The sequence below is a fragment of the Belonocnema kinseyi genome, chromosome 6 (genome assembly GCF_010883055.1).
Source record: "Belonocnema kinseyi isolate 2016_QV_RU_SX_M_011 chromosome 6, B_treatae_v1, whole genome shotgun sequence".
Classification (NCBI taxonomy): domain Eukaryota; kingdom Metazoa; phylum Arthropoda; class Insecta; order Hymenoptera; family Cynipidae; genus Belonocnema; species Belonocnema kinseyi.
The window spans coordinates 119,542,887-119,549,329 of NC_046662.1; positions in this window are offsets into that span (position 1 = coordinate 119,542,887).

Consider the following 6,443-nt stretch of genomic DNA (forward strand, 5'->3'; position numbering starts at 1 on the left):
GGAAAACATAACCTGAAAATCGACGTATGCATGAAATTAAGAATCACGCAAAAGATCCAAATCGCCAATTTCTTCAATTTCTTTCAAATCGGGAGCAAGATATAAATAGAAGACCACCGAAGTCTTTGGAAGCCTTCAGATCGGCAATCATCGTACAGCAGAACTCCGAGGTCGAATCGTGCATTTTCGGCTTACATACGAACTCACAGTGGTAATCTTGCTCTTTCTGTTTTGCGGCTCCCAAACGGTAGGTATGGTGCGGGTAAATTTCATCCACGATCTGGCAGCTCTGGTTCGGCTGGATGTCCTGCACTCAGCCGAAAATTGTACTAAGATTGTACTGACTGAAGCGCGCAGTGTACTGAATGCGTACTAACATAGTTTTGGGCGGGAAATTTTAAAAGCATATAAGCATATTCTTGTTTATTATGAATCTGCCGGCTTTTAATAAATATAATTTTCAAGCAAAGAAGTTGGAGACTGAAAAATTAAATTCTGAATAAAAATGATCTTATGAACTATAAGTCAACTCAAAGTGAGATTAAATTTTTTCATTTTTGAAACTTCTTGAAATCCTTTAAAGTTTTAGACTAAATTTTAAAAAACTTTGGGCTTCAGGAACCGTGGGCTTTACAAAATCCGGATTATTAAGTGTGTGAAATTGAAAATTTTTGAATTTTCCTACTTAGTTCAGCGAGAACGAAATTCACAGAATCTCCTTTATAGAACTATTAATCTAAAAAATCTGAAGGTAAAAATTAAAGTTGGCCTTTTTCGTAAAATAAATTCTTCAGTTCTTCTAAAAATTAACGTTGTTTTGGCAGTTTGAAGAAAATTTCAACTTACTCTAAAGAATTGGAGATACAAATTTTTGAAATGAAATTTTTATAATTTTTTCATAATTCGCTTGAGTTCGTATAAAAAATAATTGATGAAAAAAATATATTATGTCTCATATTTTAAATTGGAAAATAATATTTTACGACTTTTAAACTAAATAATAAAACACTTAATTTTTATAATATTTGTTTAGTTGAAAATTTCTAAGGATTATATTGTCGTCGATCAGAGCAAAATATTTACAATATTTCTAATATTTACAAATTATGAGCTTATAAACGTGAAAAAATGCAACAACAAAGCAATGAAACAATTAAAATCGAAGTTTTAAATGAAACTGTGAAATGAGTTTCAGGACTAAAATGCTAATGAAAACATAGTAAATAAACAAAATATTTGTTAAAATTTGCGTGATTCTTTCTCGGGTTCTACCCGGAAACTTATATGATATTTGTATCCTATTTTTCATCCGGTTCAATCTGGAACTTTACGGGTGCATACAATTTTTCCTTTATCTGTTTTTTATTCGTATCTTTACAAAATTTTGTCGGTCTCTAAATTTCCCTATCCAGCTCTATGCGGAATATTCCCGCTGCATATATTGCCCCATACGGCATTTTGCCGGGCTCTATCCGGATTCTTGTATAGTGTGATAAATTTTTCCTATCTGTCTTTCCATCCGGCTCAATGCGTAATATATCTGCGGCCCATGTTGCACTATCCATATTATTTTTGGCTCTGTCCGGAATCTTATACGGTGTAATTGATTTGGTCTATATGGGTTTTATCCGGCTCTATGCGGAATATGTTCGGTGCCATTATTGCCATGCCTGGCTTTTTTCGGGTTCTATCCGGCTTCTTATACAGTGTAATAAATTCAGGCGATTTTAATGGTATTTTCAACATCTTAATCCATTTCAAAAGGTTTTACAATTTTTCAAGAAATACCAAAGAAATTCGATGGATTCTTACATATTTTAAGAGGTTTTAAGAAGTTAAAAACTATTTTCGCGGATTAAAAATAATTTTATGGGTATTTAAGAGGTTTTAAGGAAAAATGTAAGGTTATTAAAGAGATTTCGTGATATTTCAAAATAATTTATGGAATTTTAAAGGATTTTAAAGATTTCAAGAGATACCTAGTATTTCACCGAATTTCGAACGGTGTCGCAGGTTTGGGATGGCATTTGCGATTTAAAGGAATTAAAAAATGTATGATCTTTCAAGAAACACCGAAGGATTTTGAAGTAATCTTAGAGATTTTGAGAGGTCTTAAGACATTATAAACGATTTTTACGGATTACAAAGGATGTTAAGATATTTCTTCATATTTTAAAAGAAATCATGGGATTTTAAAATATTTTAAAAGGATTTCAAAAGATGTCGAAGTATTTCACATAATTTTGAAGGATATTAGGAGATTTTAATGGTATTTAAAAGATTTTAAAGAATTCCAACAAATTTTACGCTGTTCCAACAAATACCGAATGATTTTGACGGAAATCTTGAGGATTTTAAGAGTTTTTTAAGGAAATGAAAACGAATTCCGTAAATTACAGAGGATTTTAGTTGAACTAAAGTCATTTCAGGAGATTTGATGTGATTTCATAATATCCTACTAGAATTGACCGGATTTAAAAGAATTTTAAAAAGAATTTCAAGAGCTACTAATGTATTCTATCGAATGATGAAGGATTACGAAATTTCAAGGATTTGAACCGATGTTTAGAGATGTTGAGGGATTTCGGCGGATCTGAAAGGATTAAAAGAAATTTTTATGGATTTTGGAAGATTTCAAACAATTTCAATGCAAAAGATTGCAAGCAATGTGAAAGAATTTTAAGGGATTTCCACAGTGCTTAAAGGACTTTAAAGGATTTTCAGGAAGGTCATTAAAAGCCATTATAAGCAGTAATTTCGACCGCCAAAACATGTTTCAATTATGTAACATATTTTTAAAAATAATCTGAAAGAGGAAACTTACGTAAGACATGATTTGGACTTCTATCCCCAAGTAATAATATGTAGGTATTTTCGACCCCCCTCCCCCCAAGCCTTACGTAAGTAATGAAAACTATCTTATCACATAGAAAAATATCTCTAAATTTCATAGAATTTCAAAAATACTCGTTATCAGGCCACATAATCAGTCATTGTAGCGAATATCTTCAATTAACTCATGTACATTCTCTGAAATTCCAAAATATTTAGTTTTTACAGCTCCTGATAAGCAGAAAACGGAGGAAGATGAAAAGATTTTGAATTAGAGGATGAAAACGTTTATTATTCGGAAGTCAAAATTTCTTTTCATAACATTTTGAAACAATAAATAGGTACTTTCTCTGAATTTTGATGCAGAAGATTCGACCTGAAAAATTAAATATGATTTTAACATTATTTTATGGAAATTCAATTAAAATTAAAAATTTTAAATTCTGAATGAAACAAAATTTAAGTTCCATCTAAATGTACTAACGAAATTCTTGTAAATTAACAAAAAACAAGAATTCAACTATCAAACTTTGACAGAATACTCTTAAATATATCCGTGAATTAGCCTGGCTTTTTTTGCACTGGGTAAAAGCAGGTAACTTTTTTGAAACCCGGGAATTTTTCAGAATTGTTTTTACTTTTGCAATAAGTATCGTCTCGCTCTTCGGAAAAAATCTGTTTGAAATTGTACTCAGTCTAACCAACCATGTCGGCTTAAAATGTTGAAGCTCATTTTATATTTAAGATTTTTAAGTTACTAATAATTTTTTCAGGGTTTGCAAAGCAACCCGTACCTCTTCAGCTAGGGGATCTCTATCTTCGTCTTCACTCAGATCTTCGCCTTCACTTCGATCTTCGTCAATTTCCAGGTTGCCTTCCGGTTGAAATCATAAATAATTCAATATTTAATCAAGGACACAATTAAAAGTTTATGTCCTTTAAATTGATCTATTTTACAGTTTTAGACGTTTTTACAATTTTCTTATATATTATCTAAGTGTCTAAGCCGAAAACAGTTTTGTCTCTAATTGTTTCCGGCTTTCAAGCGAACCTTGGAAACAGAAAATCGAATTATTTGGCTGACGGAATCTTAGCCGGTTCTATCTGACACTTCGTTGGAACTATATTTGAGTGGTTTACGTCTAAGACAGAAAAAAAGGGTTTTCTATCTACCTCTATCCGGCTTTCAAATGGTAATTGACAACAAAAAATCCAATTATTTTTTTAACGAAATATTATCCGGCCTTATCTGAGAATTGGTCGGAATTGTATTTGGGTGATTATTTCCGTCCAAGACGGAAACTGGTTTTCTATATATCTCTATCCAGCTTTCAAACGGGAATCGGCAACAAAATAATCCAATTATTTTTTAAACGAAATATTATCCGGCTCTATCCGACAATTGGTTGGAACTGTATTTGGGTGATTATTTCCGTTCAAGACAAAAAATGTTTTTCTATCTGCCTCTATCCGGCTTTCAAACAAACATCAGCAACAGGAAACTCAATTATTTTGTAAACGAAATATTATCTGGCTCTGTATGGCAATTTATCAGAATTTCATTTTCACGATTGTTTCCATCTAAGACGGAAAACAATTTTCTTTCTTGCACTATCCGGCTTTCAAGCGAACACCATTAACAGAATGTATCATTTTTATAGATGTTATTATGTCAAACAGGGAATTATTGAAATAATTCTTGATGTTAATTTTACAGATTACTGAGCATTTTTATGGAAAAACAAGAAAAATATATCTCGGTCTTGGGTTAAATTAGAAGCTATCTCGATTTGTTCTCGTTTTTCTATAAAAATGACCAGCAGTCGCTAAAATTACCATAAAAAATGACCTTAGAATGCATTATTTTCGATTTTCTAAAATGTTACTTCTAAAACTGACCCTAATACTTAATGTTTAACACTTTCTTGACGTTCTGTGGAAAAGCATTTTTAGAACATCCAAATTTTGTAAAGACTGTATAAAAGACTATATACTTTGGAGATTGAGGTGTTTTTCACTTGAAACTATAGAATTGGATTATCTTGCGGATTCTCTTTATTCGATAATAATAATATTTTTAAAACGGTCTCGTTTGTATAGCGTCTGATGATACCTTAACGATTTTTGGGGCAATTTTTCATGTCAGAAGAAACTGCTTCATTACAAAATCTTATGTAATATGTAAAAAATGGAGGTAAACTCAGTAATTCAAGTGATCTGTCCTGAATTTCCGTATGTATTCGAGAGGTCGATCCTACTTAAAGCATAATAAACCCGACCACATTGAGCTATGGGTTTTTAGCACTGTTCTATTGATCTTAATTTAACTCATATAATTCTTTTAACATTAATCTCACCTTATTATCCATTTCATCTTCCTCCGGCTATTTTTCGTTGACTGCATCAATGACTTTATCAAAATTTGTATCCTGTAATTTGTAATGACTTGATTTTTATGACAGAGGCATGATAAAGTCGTTTTTAAACACCCTAATTTAAAAAAGCGATTGCGAGTAGCCATTGGACCAACATAAAGTGGTAAAATACGACAAATTACTGATAAATTATTATAAATAACCGATAAATTAACATAAATTATCAAAAATGTCTAAATATCTTGAATTTCCGAAAATTTTTGAACATTTGAAATTGTTGGAAATTTATCTAAAAACCAGAGATTTAAAAAAGTTCAAAAATGCTGTGGAATTTATGGTGTTCAGATTCTTTTTATTTTTCATTTTTCTTTATATCAGTGCCGGAAAAAATATTGTATGGGGCGCGTTCGTTAACTTTGTTTGGCTCAAGAATCTAGAAGAGTTCTCTAATCCCTTCATTGGTTGTTCAGTCTTGCAAGCTTAATGTAAACAAAACTTTAAATTTCAATTGTCGAATATAAGGGTCACCTCATCTTCCTTCCTCATCTTGTTTGTATTCCTTTTATCTTCCACAGTCTTATTTGCTGTGTTCTCGGAGTCTTTGATCTTGTCATCCTGCAGACATTAATTAATAATTCAACACCGTGGAGACACGTGAGTACACAATCCATTACCCTTTGGAAAGTCGCAAGTGCGGTCTTTAAACCCAATGACATTCGAGTGATCTCCAAGTGTCCATGTAGTTTTGAAAAAGCCATTTTTCGCTGCGAATCTGGATATAATTGAATCTGATTGAACCCTGATGATAAATCTAGGTCAGAAAAATAATTTCCTTCACGAAACTGGACCAAAATGTCAGTTATGTTGGGAAGCGGATAAGCATCACCAACTGTTTTCTCATTTAAAAAACGATAGTCTATGACATTCCTCCGTTTCTCATTTCCGTCGGAATCTGATTTCTTGGGCACAATCCATAAAGGGAAATTGTAGGGAGAAAGTGAGAGTTTTAGTATTTCTAAATTCAATAATTTGTTTGTCTGTTTCCGCATTTCGTTCTTGTGGGTGTGAGGATAACGATATTGTTTATTATTTATAAGAGTTCCGTCGGTGGTCATTATTTTATGAGATAAAACGTACGAAGCGCCTAATTGCCACCTTCTAGAAGTATCACAGGAGGAATAGTTAAACTGACTTCTTTCGGGGTAGAATTTATAATAAAAATATCCGCTTTTCCAT